Genomic DNA, 18669 nt, shown 5'->3' with positions numbered 1-18669 from the left:
TTTTTTTGGTTTTTTCTCCGGTACCGGGAACCGAACTCACGACCTTGCGCTTGCCAGGCAGGCGCTTTGTCACTGAGCTAAATCCCCAGCCCCGAGCTTTCAGTTTTCTTTGAACAGTTTCCTCCATCAACATGTATTTATAAAACCAAATTCTTTTCTTTTCTGAAAAAAAAAAAAAACAAAAAAACAAAAAAAAACAACAAAACTGTACATAAAGTGAAGAAAGAGAAGTAGGAGAAAGTCATAGTTTAAATGCCACTTAAAAGAATTCTAAATTTCTAACACACATGCTTAATAATCACCAAATAGCAACAAATTCCAGTGGTTTGTAATTGTTTTCTTTCATGATAAATGTTGGGTGTTGACAATCACTTGTTTGGGGCCAGTCTTTTGATTTTATGAACAGATAGAGCTCAAAACAAATATATAAATAAATAAGGAAGTTTAAATAATCTTTTCACTATCTTTTTACTTTTATTTTTTAAACCAATATAGAAAGGAATCAACAGTAGATAAAGAAGGGAAAATCAGAATCATAAATGACCTTTCACTGTCTATTGCTTTATGTTAACTCCTTTGCAAAATGATTGTGTGTGTGTGACTAAACTTTTCAAAATTAGACTTCCTGAGCCATGCAGCCCTGGTTAGAATCATGGGGAAAGTTTGCACCTGTTGATAAGCTAAGAAATGTTAGCTTTCATTTTTAATATGCAATAGTAATTCCAGTTGTGTTCTGACAAAAGTCAGTATAGATATTAGACATCAGCTCAGTAACTCTTGCCAAGAGAGTTTCTACAGAGAAGGTTGTCCAGCACCCTAGGGTTTTAATAGTAAAATCTAACATCTTTTTAAAAATCTTGAAACTTAACATACAAATAATTTGCTTCAATCCTATTAGGAGACAAAAAAAAAACCAGAGAAATGTAGAAGTGGGAAAGGTATCGACTACAATATGTATGACCTTTCATCCTAGATACCTAAGATTATCCCGTGGATAACCTGTCAGTAATTCAAATGACCACGTCATAAATGTGCCACTCACCTCTATGCTCAGAGGTTTATCGAAGGACAACTGTTTAAAACAATGCTCTTTATAAATGTCATTGATCCATCAACTTCATACTTGTAGTCACTCCACTAAAATTTATAATTTTCTATTCTCATGTTAAAATTCATTTGTAGTAAAGCTCTTTCATATATTACTGAATAGAATGTCTTTCTTTTTTATTTTAAAAAGAAAAAACAATAACCAAATAACAGCACTGAAGACAAAAACAAAATAATACAAAACAATAAAATGACTGTACATGTATATTGATGTTATCTGTTACTTTTTAGACATGGCAATATGCTGAGAAGAACAGTTATAAAAATCATTTCTCTTGAAGAGCTTGCTAAATGTTTACAGTGATAAAAATGACCAAAAAACTAAAAAAACTAAGAAACAGTTATGTTACTAGAAATATAATAAACAACATGCAAGTATTTTTATATGTGAATAAGAAATCTTTAAAACTATGCATTTAAAAAAATTATACCATGAAATCTGTTATTAGTAAAACTTTTAACACGTTTATCTTATGGCTTACATATTAGTTATGCAATATACTAAATGAATTTGAATAAATGCTAATTTTTGTACCATCTCTTCATATTATTGTCTTTTGGATTCTCTTTCTGTCTACATCCGTACACGTTTTTCTTTACCAAATGCAAACTACATAGATATATAGATTATATATGCATAGCATATATAATCTATATATCTACATAAACGAAACTATAAATAAATAATTTTATTTATTTTAATTGCTCTTTATAAGATAGTACATTCTAAATTATGCTGATTAGCGTTCAAAAGTAGGCAGGATTTTGTGCTTAAACTAAAATTATTTCAAGTAGCTATCAATTAATTTTGTGTGCCTCTAGTTTTTCATCATAAAGCTAGAACCCTGAAAGCTCCTGCATGTTACAGAAACATTTCATATTGAACCCACATAGTATTTATATCACAGCTGTAATTTCATTTCCAAACATGGACAAATCCAATGTGCCCCTTTCTCTTGCTCAGTGGATTCACGCTGCCTCTTGTGGCCCCAAAACCAAATGTTTCCGTAAACGTTTGCATTTCCACAAAATAAAGACTATCCTCTCTCGGGGAGCATGTAAAACACACTTGCCTACCTCAGTTTCTTGGCTAACTCCTGCTGGACCTAGGTGACTCAGGTCAAGAAAATATATAATGCTTCCCGGTTTACGAGGCACGTCTATTCAACAATAAACAAATCTGTTAGCAAATCGCAAGCTTTACCAAATAAAGTAATAACCAGACGATCCATTCCAAATTTTAACAAATTTACTAGAGGGGTATTTTGCAGAAAAACATGCATCAATTTGTGGTTGTCAGTCACTGAGCAGTCCATAAAATCTGTGGGAACCGGCTCTGGAGGGTAAAATATCAGAAAGGGTATGAACTCACTTGGTCTGGAGCCAGGGCTCATTTTACATTAATCTTGTACTGAATATCCTGCGGAGCTGAAACTGCACCGAAACACAGAAAATCCCTACTCCTAGCATTTGTGACACTTTCCTGTTGTAGATAAAACCAATTTAAATAGCTGACCCTTTGAGCTGTAAACTTCTTTGGGCAGGGTCCAAATGCAGTGAAGTCCATTTTAGTGGTTAGGGAATCCAGAGGATTTGGAAATGTTTCATTCATGTGTATCCTGCTCATGGAAGAATAAGTCTTACTGTCACAAAGTCACAAAAGCAAATTTCTCTTAACTTTTAATGAAATTATTGACTGGAAAATCTTTCACATAAATCGGATATAAATGATACAAACTCATGACTCAAACTCATTTACTACGATAATCTTGAATGAAACCATTATAAATACTGACACTGAGAAAAAAGACAACTTCTGTAAATTAAAATCAATAGCAATGTTAAATGCTCTGGATTTAGGAATAACTGTACGTATAAAAAGTTACAAAAATTGTCAAGTTACAACCATTGGAAGTGGATTTGTAGTCCTGCTTGTACAACTACAATGAGCAAAATGGTGATTAGATGCTACAAATTTGTTATTAGTTTTAAACAACTCAAGGAAAATGAAAATTAGTCATGACTCTCTGTCTTAAACTTCTACATTTTAGTGTTTTTTAAGGCTGTATCCTAGCCCCGCCCTTTCTTTTCAGACTAATATTTCTGTAGGTGGCTTCATTCATTCCTCAGGTTTAAAGTACTTTCTGTACAATAATGATGACCAAAGTTGTATTTCCAGCAAGCACAACTTCTCTAAACTGTAGTGGCTTCTTCCTCCTCTCCCTTCTGCTTCTTATCTTTGTCTCTTCTAAAAGCTTAATGGAGGAATAATTAACCTATAATATGCTGCATATATTTAAAATGCATAATTGTTTTTTAAATTTTTTATTTTAAAGATAAAGGAACAAAAAATCTTAACAAACACACATACATTTAGAAAATAGCACAAAAACAATACAAGCAATACAGAATCTCAGACAAGGTGATAGGAAATTAACCATGGTTATTGTATTATGTATTGATATCTTCAATTTGAATACTCAGATAAACAAATACAGACATGTAAGATTGATCATACACTTAAACATAAACTGTTCCTTTCAATAGAGGAATAAAAGTCAGTAGTACAACAATGTTAGTTATCCTGTGTATACATATATATTTTTTTCCGCCTTCCTTCTTTTCTCTTTTCCCTCATCCCAGTTGTTCTTTCCTTTCGAGCAGTTTCCTTCCCTTTCACAGTGTCTATTGTACTTCCTAGATTTTATTCACTCTTTCAGGTTCTTACACTAGGGAGACAATACGGTCTTTACAAATGTGGGTCTGATTTATTTCACTTATGAGTGTGGTCTCTAGTTGCGTCCATTTTCAAAAAAAGTGCATAACTGGTAAGTTTTGCCGTGTGTTTCCCTATGAAACTATCACCACAAACAAAATCATGTGCATAATGACCCCTCAAGTCTCTTAGTATCTTCTGTAATCTCTCCCATTCTTTCTGGCCCTTCACAAGATCCTAGGCAACCAAAAGCTGCTTTATGTCATTGTACATTAGCTTATATATTCTAAAATTTTATGTACATGGGATGATTTTATGTAATAAAAAGAATGTTCATGTAATACTTAAAAGCTCTCAGAATTGTAGCTTTAGATGACAAAATGCAAATCAATAAGGTTAACTGAAACTGTCATTTGAAATATTTTTTAATATTGTCTGTTTCATTTTCTCACCAAACCTAATTATTCTGAGATTCACCCATATTGTTTCATGCATATGCAATTCATCCTTTTTGATTGATGAGCAGAGTATTCCATTTTATAAATGTGTCATTTTTTCTATTCATTCACAAGTTGGTGAATGTGTTGTTTCTAGTTTGACCTATTACAAATAAAGCTGATATGATCATTTGTGTATGACATGTGCTTTGATTTATTTTGGGAAAACCCCTAGGAACACAATGGTCGGATCATGTGGTAGGAAGCTGCCAAACTTTTTCCAGCATGGTGGCACCATTTTTCATTCCCATATCAGCAGTGTAGACGCATTGAGCTTCCCCATCCTTGTCAACATTTGTATGGTTAGTATTTAAATTTTAATTCTACTACATGTATAGTGTTATCTGTGTGGCTTTAATTTGTATATCCCTAGTAAGAAATGATGCTGAGTGTATTTTGTGATCTTCTGTCCATTATTAAACTGAGTGTTTTCTTCATATTGAATTCTGCAAATATGTAATATTTTTTCTGCATTAACCTATATAGGGTTTGCAAATATTTTCTCCTAGTCTTTGGTTTGTGTTTTCACTGTCTTTTAACAAGCAAGCATCTTCAATTTTGATGACGCATAACTGACCAATTTTATATTTCCTGCTTTGTGCTTTTGGTGTCCTATTTAAAAAATCATTTGCCTCATCAGGACCACAAAGATTTTCACTATACTTTCTTCCAAAAATTTGATAGCTTTATATTCTATGTTTAGGTGTAGGGTTCATTTTGAATTAATTTCTGTTTATGGCATGAGGTAAGTATTAATGTTTCTTTTTCTGTATGTACACTTACAATTATTCCAGAATTATTTTTTAAAAGATAATCTTTTCTCAACTGAATTACCTTTTTACATTTGTCAAAACAAGTTGTCTATAAACATATAGGTCAGTTTCTCTCTTCTTCATTAGTCTGTTTACTTATTTTCATGCCAAAACCACACTACCTTGATTATACTTATCTTGAAATCAGGGAGTGTTAATCTTCAGCTTTTTTAAAAGTTGTTTTGGCTATGAGTTCTTTCTACTTCCCTGTGATTTTTAAAATTATCTCAGTGAATCTCTATTGTTTTAATCTTTTCTTCCATCATTTCTTTTTTGATATTTCCTATTACCTTGTTTTTAGGTACAATGTATTCTCTGTAATGACTAATTTGCTGTTCATCAGATTTAGTGTATTTAAAAAATATCTCCAACACTAAGTTTTTCATCTCTGAGTTTTGTTTTGTCATTTTTACATCTTCCATGTCTCTACTTGAGTTTATAGAAATGTAAATAATATCTTTCTTTACTAACTCTAACATCTGTGTAACAAACACCTGGGTGTCTGTCATCCAAAATTAACAAATGTTCCTGTTGTAGAGTTTTTCTTCACAATAAATGGTAAATTTTAAATATACTCAGATAGAAGTAAAGGCCTTTAAAAATACCCTTCTTTTTCCACTCCCCAGATAAAATTATACCACATTTATAACTCTATGATGTACTCACAGTACATCCCTTACCTATATTTTTATTTCAATACACCTTTACCATCCAGGAATAATATATAACATTAATTAATGAATTTCTTAAGTTTTTCAGAAATGCTTTTATACTAGAATACCTAGAAGAGATCAATGTGCAAGCCTTTTTTCTTTTTTCTTTTTGTATTTTAAAGAGAATTTTAAAAACCATAAAAATGATACAGAATTTCAAAACAAGATGATAGGAAATTAACAATTGTTATTATATTGTGTATTGCTATCTTTAAAGTAGTTGCTGAGATTACCAGATATAGTCATGTAAGATTGATCAAACAATATAAACACTAACTGTTCCTTTCAGTGAACTATTAGAAATTAGTAGTACAATTATATTAGCTATCATATATATACATATTTCTTCCTTCTTTTCTCCTTTCCCCCATTCCAGTTGTTCTTTCTTTTTAGGAAGTTTTTTTTCCCTTTCACAATATCTATTGTTCCATTTGGATCTTAGTTAGTCTTTCAGTTTCTTACACTAGGGAGACAATACAATGTTTACACATGTGAGTCTGATTTATTTCACTTAATAGTATGATCTCTACTTGCATCCATTTACCTATAAAAGTCTCAAGTTTATCTTTCTTTATAGCTGAGTAATATTCATTGTATAAAAATACCACATCTTTTTGATCCATTCCTTGGTTGACAGACATTTAGGTTGTTTCCACGAATTAGCTATTACAAATTGTGCTGCTATAAACACGGCTCCACATATACCACTGTGGTATAATGTTTTTAACTCATCTGGGAAAATACCCAAAAGGGAAATAGCTTGATCAAGTAGGACCTCTAATTCTAGTTTTGTGAGAAATCTCCACACTGATTTCCATAGTGGTTGTATCAGTCTGCATACCCACAAACAGTGGAAAAGGTTCCTCTTTCCCCACAGCCCCACCAACATTTGTCATTGATTGATTTTTTGATGATAATCATTCTTTCTCTGGTGAGATGGAATCTCAGTGTTGTTTTAATTTACATTTCTTGAATGACCAATGATGTTGAATATTTTTTCATATATTTATTTGCCATTAATAATTCTTCATCTGAAAAGTGTGTATTAATCTCAGATGTCCATTTTTGGATTGGGTCTTTGAATTTTGGGGGCCTGATATTTTTTAAATTCTTTGTATGTTCTAGATAGAAGTCCTTTGAGGGACAGTTGGCTAAAAGTTTTTCCCAATTTGTGGGATTTCTTTTCACTCTGTTGGTGACTTCCTTTGATGTGTAAAAACTTTTTAAGAAGATGAGATCCAAGTTCTTGATTCTTTAAAGTGTTTCTCATGCAGTTTGGTTTTTGTTCATGAACTCTATGTCTATCCCTATGTTGTCAAGATTTCTACTTACTTTCTCTTCCAGGAGATTTAGTGTTTCTGCTGTAATACTTAGATCTTTAATCCATTTTGACTTTAGTTTGGTGCATGGGGATAGACATGAGTCTAGTTTTAGTCTTTGGCATGTGGAAAGCCAGTTCTTTCAGCACCATTTATTAAAGAGGCTATATTTCCTCCAGTGAATATGTTTGGTCCCTTTGTCAAAGATATGGTGGCTAAATGTGTTTGTAGTTGTGTCTGTACCTTCTAATCTGTTCAACTGACCCTTAGATCTTTTTTTTTTTTTTTTGCCAGTATCATGATGATTTTATCACAGTAGCTTTGTAGTATATTAAATAGTGTTGGTGGTAGTGAACCTCCTTGTCTTGTTCCTGATTTTAAAGTGAAAGCTTTCCGTTTTTGTCCAGTTAGTATGATGCTGGCTGCTGGTTTGTCATAGATGGCTTTTATCAGATTGAGATAAAGACAGTCTATTCCAATTTTTTGTAGGGTTTTATCATAAATGAGTGTTGGACTTTATCAAAAGCTTTCTCTGAATGTATTGAGATGATCATATGATTTTTGTCTTTGGCTCTGTTGATACGGTATATTACATTTATTGATTTGTGTATATTAAACCATCCCTGTATTCCTGGGATAAATCCCACTTGGTTGTGGTGTATAACCTTCTTGATGATTTGCTGAATTCTGTTTGCTAGTATTTTGTTGAGGATTTTTGCATCTGTGTTCATTAGTGAGATTGGCCTGTAGTTTGCTTTTTAGTTGGGTCTTTCTCTGGCTTTGGTATCAGGGTAATACTTGCCTCCAGGAATGAGTTAGGGAGAATTCCTTCCCTTTTAATTTCATTTAAGAGTTTGGGGAATATTGGCATTAAATCTTCTCTAATTTTCTTGTAGAATTCAGCTGTGAATCCACCAGGACCTGGGTATTTCTTTGTTGGTAAGTTTTTAATTCTACTTTCAATTTCATTGACTGATACTGGGTTATTCAAAATTTTTATATCATCTTGATTCAGATTTGGTAATTCATGTGTTTCTAGGAATCTTTCCATTTCTTCTTTGTTTTCCATCCTATGCAAGTAAAGATTTTCAAAGTAGGTATTGATAGTCTCCTGAATTCCCACATGGTCTATATTGATTTCATCCTTTTCACTCTTTATTGCATGAATTTGAGTTTTTTCTTTCCTTTTTTTGATAAGGTTGGCTAGGGATTTATCAATTTTATTTATTTATTTTCAAAGAACCAACTCTTCAATTCATTAATTTTTTATTGTTTTCTTAGCCTCTGTTGCCTTAATTTCTGCTCTGCTCTTTATAATTTCTTTCTTTCTTTGGGCGTTAGGCCTGACTTGCTCTTCTTTTTCTAGAAGCTTGAGGAGCAGCATTAGATTGTTTTCTTGTACTCATTATGTTTTCTTGATGTGAGAATTCACTACTATAAATTCCCCTGTGAGAAATGCTTTCATTGTGTCCTACATAGTCAATAAGTTGTATTTGCACTTTTGTTTGATTACAGACATTCTTTAATTTCTTCTTTGATTTCATCTGTGACCCATTGGTTGTTCAGAATAGTGTTACTTAATTTCCATGTGTTTGTGGAGTTTTTGTGGGTTTTTTTATGTTAATAGTTTCCAATTTCATTCCACTATGGTCAGAAAATATGCATGGGATAATTTCAATTCCTTTGAATTTACTTAAGCATGTTCTATGCACTAGTATATGGTTTTGGAAAACATACTGTGTGCAGCTGAGAAAAATGTGTATTCTTCTATTGTAGGGTGGAACACTCTGTAAACATCTACTAAGTTCATTTGTTTACAAGTTTGGTTCAGTTCTCCGATTTCTTTGCTGATCTTTGTCTAGTTGATCTATCTCTTTCTGACAGTGGGGTGTAAAGCTCCCCCCATTAAGATTATGTTTTTGCTTATTTGATGTCTGTTAATATTTGTCTTTTATAATTGGGTGCTCCCAGATTTTGTGCATATATATTTATGATTGTTATCTCTTCCTCTTGCAGTTTTCCCCTAACAAGTATGTAGTGACCTTTAGGTCTTTTGATCATTCTTGGTTTGAAGTTTACATTGTCTGCAAACAGAATGTTTTCCTCTGCTTTTTTCTGAGTTCCTATCACATGGAGTGTTGTTTTCCATCCTTTGACTTTCAGTCTATGAATTTCCTTTTGAGTTAAATGTGTTTCTTGTATACAGCATATTGTAGGATTTTGTTTCTTGATCCTCTCTTTGAGTCTGTTTCTTTTGTTTGGTGAATTAAGGCAATTTATATTAATGGTTATAATTGCTATGTATTGGCTTATCTCTGTCAGGTTATTTTCCTGCTGTTGGTTTGCTACTTTTCCCTTCTGTTTAATTGCTTGGTTCTTACTGTTGTTGTTCTTGAAATTGTGGTCATTTTTATCTCTTTCTGGTATATCTTTCAGTACTCTTTGTAGGGTTGGTTCTTCAGTTGTTGTTTGTCATGGAAGTATCTTATATCTCCATTAATTTTGAAAGATAGTTTTACAGGGTACATCAGTCTGGGTTGGAAGTGGTTTTCTTTCAGGACTTGAAATGCTTGACACCAGCCTCTTCTTGACCTGACTGTGTTGAGAAGTCTGCTGTGATTCTGAGGGTTTTCCGTCATAGGTGATCTGTTTCTTTTCTCTAACAGCTTTTAATAGTCTGTTCTTGTGCTGAATTTCTGCAATCTTGATTATTAGATATCTGAGAGTAAATTTATTGGTTATGGCTAATTGGGCTTCTACATGCCTTACTTACCTGTATGTCAGATTCTTTTCCCATGCTTATGAAATGTTCTGCTATTACTTCTGCAAAATCTTATGTCATTTGTGCTGACTTCTGCTTTTTTTGTTGACACGTATCAGTCTTATATTGGTTTCTTTGTATTAATGTACAGCTGTTGGATTGTTATTTCCTGTTTCCTTGTTATTTTTAAGCAATTTTTCCTTTCATGATTGCTAGCTGTAATCCTATCTTCAAGGTTTGAAAGTCTATCTTAAGTCTCATTCAACCAGTTTTGCCAGCTTTGAATGGAATTTTTAATTTCCTAGATATCTGTTTGAATCTTTTTCATGCATTCTAATTTTTCCTATATTGTTTATTCAAAGTTTCCATCATTTTCCTATGCTTCTCTTTTTTAAATTTATGTTTCCTTTAGATATACTGAGCAATTCTTTCATTATGGTTGGCATTTCTTTTTTTACTTGAGAGATTATTTCTGCTCTAACTTCTTCTGTAGCTTCCTGGGATTGTTTCTTTACTTCAGTTGCTATCATTTTAGATATTTCAGGTGTGTGACTTTCAATTTCTTCTATGTCAATGTCCTCTGGACTCATTCTGGGTAGGCTGGAGGTTTTAGATTGCATTTTGCTCCTTCATTGTGACATTTTATATTTCAAAAAAAATTTTTGTTTTGTTTTCTGTAATGATCCTTGTGAGTTTTTTTAGTTGGTACCTATATCATTATTATCAAGGCCTTTTAGGAAAAGTCTGCTCTTCAGGAATATCTTCTTTGTGTAGGAGATTGTTGGTTTGTGTCTGTCCCTAGGTCCTACCTTCCCAATTAATTGAGAGTGGAATGTTTGTTTCTGTTTGCCTCTGTTCCCAGTCTTTTGGTGTAGGGTATGGTGAGGTTATTACCCCAGAGCTTCCCAATATTGTTACACAAAGTGAACAACTGATTACCACAGATGTGACATGCTAGCTACAGTAGTATAGTTAGCAATAATGATAGCATGAAGCACAATTTAGAAACTGACAAACTGTGATAACTATTAATTTTGTACTTTAGACCATAGTGGCAAAGTCTATAGTTGTATAACATAATCAATCATAAATTAGGAGTTTGTATGCAAAGTGTTTGCCCTTGTTAGAGTGGATTTACCCTGTCTTCCTCTGGATGAGCTGGTTGCCAAGTCCTACGTATTTCTCGAGCTGACTTCCCATTCTGTGCTGTAGAGGGATGGGCCAGGCACCTGGATTCTTCCAGACAGATGGTTTCATGATGGCACAGGGATGGTAGGCAGGGTCTCTCTCCTCTGTCATGGCTCACTGAAGCTCACTAAGGCTTCCATGATGGTTGTGGGCAGTGGATGGGGCCTCTTTATTTTTCAAGTCTTGATGCAAGTACACCTCTCCAGACAAGCTTTCATTGACTACCCCATTTAACTATGACTTTCATATTTTTCCAACCTAGTATCTGTGTATTACCTTCATGAAACTTGTTCATTTCACAATTATTTTTGCAATCACATAGTTGTTTATATATTTTATATCTGTCACTTTATTGGTTTTAAACTGGATGATCTGTGGAAGAACCATGTTTTTCATCACTTTTATATACCTAACAATGTTACCTGTCACAAGCAAGCATTTAATACCTTGTTGACTGAATGAAGTTAATAACTGAGTTAAAATTCAGATTTCCTAAAACTAGAAAAACTATCACTGATACTTTATTTTTAATTCCAAAATACCTTGATTAGAGAATAATCTCTTTAGTTTAGGAGCTATTATTCTCAGGCTTTTAACTTTAATTAGTTAGATCCTTTCCTGAGGACAAAATCAGAAAATAAACTGAACATGTATATGCTGGTTGTAAGAGGGCGATATTGAGAGAAGAAAGAATCAGAAAACAGAGTGAAGATCTAGATAGTCCTATTACCGAATAATCTAGAATTGTTTCAGTCTTTTCCAAATATTTATAAGGAATATTTAGAGCAATACAGTGACTATTACTTCAGAGACATTTCTAATATTTAGGAGATAATATTAGCCAGCCGATGGCCAACCTGGGTCTCCTCTTATATTTAGAATCAATAAAGCACAGCTGTTGAGCCAACATCAGCTTTTGTATTTATTTGTAAGTTTGCTGCATGGTTACCTATCTTTTGAAATGTAGAGATTACCTCCTCTAAAACTGTTCACAAATTTGAAATGTGGAGATTACCTCCTCTAAAACTGTTCACAAATTTGATACAGATTTAATATCTTAAATACTATAAAGGCACTTATTTGTCGATTATGATATGTGTTCTTGGCCTTTTCCAGCAAGACTTGTGAAGAGAAAAGGCAACCATAGGGAGAAAGCAAGGTAGCAGCAAGTGGTCAGTGATGGAAGGAGAAGCAGCAGCTTAGAGGCAGTAGAGAACCTCAGGAAGCTGCAGTTGGTAAATCCTGTAGATTGACAGAGGATGGCCAATTGCATTTGGAAATTATATGATGGTTGGAAGCTGCTGAAAATGCAAAGTCAGTTAAATATTGCAGATCCAAAACCAATTCTGGGAGGTGAGAAAAGTCAAAGTTATTCCTAATCTGACTCTTCCGCCAGTTTGGGGGAACAGTTCAAATTACACCTTCTACAGGAACTCAGCTAAGCCCTCTGCTGGCATGTGCTTCCTTAGTACCCTATACTCTCTACCACATCAGTCAGTAGATCTTTATTTTACTTTTGTATTTATTTTTATTATTTTATTTTATCAGTTCATGTTTACAGTATTAGATGTTTACATTCATCTTAGGAAGTAAGTACATGTACATAATTTTTCTTGATTCTATTTTTGATCTCCTTTCTTTCCATACCCACCTCCCTCCCTTTCTCTAAATCTCTTTCCCATTTCATTATTGTTATTATTTTGATCATACACACAACATAAAATATTTACATTCAAAGTACAAATAAAGAGCAAAATAGAGGATTTATAGAAGGAAATAGGAAGGTAGATCTTTCACAAAAAGGAAGCAGTCCAGGAGACCAAGAGAGGGAAGAGAAGGGAAGGGAGAATTAAGATTTAAGATGTGTCATGTACATGCACCAAATACCCACAATGAATGTAAGCATTAGATCTTTATTTTGTTTATTAATTCTGGTTTTCCTGTAATTATAAGGCAAAGACCACATCTTTGCTCATAAAACACACAGTACAATGGTGGGCATTTAACAGGTGCTCAGCACATAATTTTTACTATGAAAGCAGGAGAATAATTTAAGGATGTAATAATGACATGCTATGTTTTCAACTACAGTAGAAGAAATAATCCACAAAAGACTTGGCTAACTAAGGTCATCAAAAAGAGAGAAAATGAGAATTTATTAAACAGAAATTTCCAAATCACAGAATAAAATTATTTAAACAGAAAAGTCCTGAGGCACTAGTGTCTAAGTGCTGAAGTTGAATGAATATTAAAGTTGAGCAGTATGGAAAAAGAGTAGAGAGAGGGCTGTGTGATCACTCATTGGATTTGTGATGTTGTGGAAGATGCTTACCTTGTGTAAACTTCAATGTCCTCATCTTTAAAATAAGGGTTAAAATATAATAATAAGGGGGTCAGGAGGATTTGGTGTGTGAAAGGTGTATACATAGCAAGTGTTCAAGAGGTATTATCATTGTACTTAACCTCTTTTCCATTTTTAATTGGCGTACAACACCTGAATTTAATAAACTAAAAAGAAATCCTCCAAGAATCTGTTTGATTCTTACCAAAACAGTTGTGAACTTCTAGGAGAAATGAATATGTGTGTACTATGTGTGGGATTTTGTCACCAAATAGATCATAAATATCTTGGAAATATTCATTCTTCCTTTTCTTCCTGTCTTTTGCAAGAGTGCCATCATACACAGAAAAAGTAAAATACAGTACAAAAGAATGTCTTTCCTGGTGGAAGACTGAGAACAATGCCAGATTAACAATGTGATCTTAAAACCAAAATAGTGGGGGGAAAAAAAGCCAGTTCCAAGGCAGTTGGTAATTCTGTACCCTTTTGACATTCCTTGCCAGCTTCAGTCCTGATCTATAGATAATCGCGATGCAATTACCCCATGTACGTCTGACCCTCCCTCACAGTCTCTGTTGACTAGTACAGATGGCTCAGGTATCATTTTATAAAAATGAGAGAAGTTGGGGTTGGTTTTCTGCACTACCACCACCGAAAATAGTCTCTGTGTCTTTCATTAGTAAAACTGTGTACATAATTTACACATGAAGTTATCCTACACTTATTCTAGACAGTATGCCCGGGGATAATGTGAAATTATGCTCTTTTGTGTAACTGGGAAGGTCTCCAAGTTGAGTGCCACTTCTTGCAACAGCGGAATTCCTTTCTCACATGAGCCATATGACAGAAGAGTGTTACACAGCTCACCCATGGATGCTGGCAGCCAAGTGGCACCCAAGCAGAGCTCTTATTCTGCATTATGTAATTGGAAATCCCTGCAGTGTGGTAACTTTTAAATGTGTACAATGATCTAAATTAATGTCTCACTTCTTTCTACTCAGGGAGAACCAGGCTGCCAAAGATCTCTCTCTCTCTCTCTCTCCCTCTCTCTCTCTCTCTCCCTCTCTCTCTCTCTCTCTCTCTTAGAGGAGATATACATTTGTCTGAAAGAAAATTATAATGGATGTTTCTGCATGTCTGTTTTGTGTGAAGAAGCCACATTTTGTGCTATTAATTTTGTTTTTCTGCTTAATATTATAAAATGTGTGGATTTACTTCAGGTGTGTGTGTGCACGTGTGTGCTTGCATGCTCATGTGTGCATGTTTGGATTCCTTTAGTTGCTATGAGTATAACAGGAAGAATCCTTGGCTATTACATATAAAAGCTGGTTGTTAGTAGCCGGAATATGGGAGATGCTCTGCCGGAGGCAGCAGCTATTCACCTGTCAGATTCCAAAAATAGTGTCATTGGTTATTTCAAAAGTGTTATTATGGGATCTGTTTCTTAGGACTCTGAAGTTCCTGCATGTGTTTTCCTTTTTTCAGGTTGAACTAAAAAGTATTAGTACTTTGCAATCTAATTTCTCATAAGTGATTATTTACTTACGGCACTTTCATAACAGAAACTGTTTCAGTGGAAATTGTTTCCTTTAGTTCATTTTCAGTGTAGTTTTAGTAATACCCAAGGAGGACTTTCACCTCAAGGAAAATCATACTGATTACTTAGAAATTGACATTTTGACTGATCCCGCATGAATTCAAATGTGTATGGAATTCTTTTACTCACCATTGACCTTTATTTGAATTCTTTAGAATGATTCAAAAGAAAAGTATATAAAAGTGTGCCTGCATAATGACTAGGGAGAATGTTTATGAAAACCAAGCTCTTTCTTCCATTACTTGCAAAATCTCTAGCTCAAGTGCCTTAAGCCAAGCTTCCACATTCTCTCTTTTGATGGTCAGCTACAGCCCCCTAACTGGCTTCTCCACAATCAGGCCTTCCCTCTGTAAACTTCACAGGAAGTTTCATATCGGATCATATCCTCAGATTTTTTTTCTTAAAACCAACGCTTATCCATGCATCAAATACTCCAATGGTTTTCTTTCATTCTGAATGTATGGAAAGAAACTGTAATATGGATTGAACACTTGGCTTCCCAGTCTGATGTCCTTCCACCCACTCCTCTAGCCCCACCTCATCTACTTTCTTTTTGGCCCATAAAATTGTAAAATTCCCTCTTGTCCACACATAGTGCCCTCTACTTAGAACACTGTTGCTCACACTTTTAATCAAACTCTATTCTGTCTTCAGCTCAGTTATTACTTCCTCAGAAGTAATAATTTGTTCTTTCTCTTAAAGTTATTGTCTTATAGCACTAAGTTCTTTTTTAGGTGATTTATTAACAGTTGAAATTTTATATTTGTTTTGTGCAATGTTTTTGATTCAAACTTTTCTTTTTTCCTACATGGAGGTGGAGATGATATTTTGTATTTGCTTATTTTGTATTCCACAATCTTACACAGTGCTTGGGATATGGTAGGGATTCCATAAGCACTTTCCTTTTCTTTTTTTCCCTAAAGATGAAGATATGAAGTTATATAGCAACAATATGGAATAAAATTTCCCTAGGTCTTTTATGATTATACACCATTACACTATTAAAATCTATTAGAGTCTTTTTGGGTCAGATGATTTTGGTAATCATAGATGAAGTATCCTGATTAATAAAAGAAAATTTATCGGGGACAGATCCTTATCTTCTTGGTCTTTACGAATAGAGTGTGGGAATTGGTCCGCATGCCCAAAATAGCCATATAAATAAATATGTAGTTGTAGCAAGCATTTTTTGAGTTCTTATTATGTGATTTACTGGAGGCTACACAGTTGATACACATTCATTGAATTAATAGGGCTCCAGAACCCACCTCATGTATTGCCTTATTAAGAAATACATCTTTGTATTTGGTCTAGGAAACAAAGGTTTGAATAGGAGATGACTATTTTGTGTTTTTTTAAATAGGTAGGGGTAGGAATAAACATTTACCTTTAAGAATAAATGCAGATATTTTGCTGTCCTTCAAATATAAATATCATCCTCATTCTGTTTCTAAAAATACTATATGATGAAATAAAAATTAAGATGATAGCCTATCTTACATTTTTATTTTAAAAAGAAAAAATAACAAAATAACAACAAAGACAAAAGGAAAACAACACAAAAACAATAAAAATGATACAGAATTTCAAAACAACATGATAGCAATTAACAATGGTTGTTATATTACATACTGTTATCTTCAGTGAAGTTGCTCAGATTACCAGATATAAGAATGCAAGATAGATGAAACAACTGAAGAGAATAAAAACTAATTTAAAAAATTGGAAACCTTACAGAGCTTCACTAAACAAGATGATAGGAATTCAACAATGGTTGTTATATTGCATATTGTTGTCTTCAATTCAGTTGTTCAGATGATCAGATATAAGCATGCAAAATTGGTCAAAAATTTAAGTATTAACTGTTCCTTTCCATAAACCAATAAATATCAGCAGTACAATTATCCCAACTATCCTTGCATATGCATATATTTTTTTTTTGCTTCCTTGCTTTCTTTTCTTTTTTCTCTCATCCCAGTTGTTCCTTTCCATTGAGCAATTTCTTTTCCTTTCAACAAATCTATTGTACTTTTCGGGTTTTATTTATTCTTCAGGTTCTTACACTAAGGGGACAATATGCTGTTTACACATGTGGGTCTGATTTATTTCACTTATGAGTATGGTCTCTTGTTGCATCCACTGAGCTATAAAAGCCTTGAGTTTATCTTTTTATAGCTGAGTAATACTCCATTGTATAAAAATACCACATCTTTTTTATCCATTCCCCCATTGATGGGCATTTGGGTTGTTTCCAAGATTTAGCTATGACAAATTGTGCTGCTGTAAACATGGGTGCACATATATCACTGTGGTATGATGTTTTCAATTTTTCTGGAAAATTACCCAGAGAGGAGATAGCTGGGTTAAATGGGACTTCTAATCCTAGTTTTGTGAGGAATCTCCACAATGATTTTCACAGTCATTTCACCAGTATACATTCCTACCAGTAGTGGAGAAGTGTTCCTTTTCCCCCACAGCCCCTCCAGCATTTGTTATTGGTTGATTTCTTGATGATAACCATTCTTCCTGGGGTGACATGGAATCTCAGTGTTGTTTTAATTTAAATTTCTTGAATGATCAATGATGTTCAACATTTTTTCATGTATTTATTTGCCATTAGTATTTTTTCATCTGAGAAGTGTGTATTCATTTCAGATGCCTATTTTTGGATTGGGCCTTCGAATTTTGGGGGCCCGATTTTTAAAAATTTTTTTACATGTTCTAAATAGAAATCTTTTGTCTGAGGGGCAGTTTGCTAAAATTTTATCCCAATTTGTGGATTTTCTTTTTACCTTGTTGGTGACTTCTTTTGATGTGCAAAAACTTTTCAATAAGAGGAGATACAAATTGTTGATTCTTTGAAGTATTTCTCATCAGTTTGGTTTTTGTTCATGAACTCTCTGCCAACGCCTACATTGTCAAGATTTCTACCTACTTTCTCTTCCGGTAGATTTAGCTTTTCTGTTTTAATATTTAGGTCTTTGATCCATTTTGACATTATTTTAAAGTATGGTGATAGACATGGGTATAGTTTTAGTCTTTGGCATGTGAAAAGTCAGTTTTTTCAGCACCATTTATTAAAGAGGCTATCTTGCTTCCAGTGAACGTTTGGCCCCTTTGTCAAAGATAAGGTAGCTGAGTGTCTGTGTAGTTGTGTCTGCATCTTCTAATCTGTTCCATCGATCCTCAGGTCTGTTTTTTTTTTTTGTCAGTACCATCCTGATTTTATCATAGTAGCTTTGTAGTATAATTTCAAATCAGGGATTGTGATGCCTCCTGCCTTTCCTTCATTGCCTAGGATTGCTTTTGCTATTCTAGGCCTCTTCTCGTTCCAGATGAATTTTAGAAATGTTTTCTCTAGACCTGTGAGGTACTAATGGTATTTTAATTGGGATTGAATTAAGTCTGTACAACAAGTTTTGGAGTATGGCCATTTTCACAATGTTGGTTCTTTCTATCCATGAGCAAGGAATATCTTTCCATTTTCTGAAATCCTCTTCTATCTCTTTTTTCAGTGTAATTTTAACTGTATAGATTTTTTACTTCCTTTGTTAGATTGATTCCTAAGTATTTTTTTTTTGTCCTTTTTTTTTTTTTTTTTTTTTTTTTTTTTTTTTT

General features: G+C 33.6%; 1 long non-coding RNA gene across 2 annotated transcripts in view; it reads left to right on the top strand.

Annotated features, from left to right (window-relative positions):
- The window catches only part of LOC102020185, a 76796-nt gene that overhangs the window by 5670 nt on the left and 52457 nt on the right, over positions 1 to 18669 (top strand). For both annotated transcript variants that reach the window (XR_001233329.1, XR_001233327.1), the window contains exon 2: positions 8061 to 8103. This is a non-coding gene — a long non-coding RNA (uncharacterized LOC102020185). The remainder of the gene's footprint in view (positions 1 to 8060; positions 8104 to 18669) is intronic.

Source organism: Chinchilla lanigera, unplaced genomic scaffold, assembly GCF_000276665.1.
Source record: "Chinchilla lanigera isolate Chin_1 unplaced genomic scaffold, ChiLan1.0 scaffold00002, whole genome shotgun sequence".
Classification (NCBI taxonomy): Eukaryota; Metazoa; Chordata; class Mammalia; order Rodentia; family Chinchillidae; genus Chinchilla; species Chinchilla lanigera.
The sequence above is the reverse complement of the archived record's forward strand: the minus strand, read 5'-3'. Positions and strand labels throughout refer to the sequence as shown.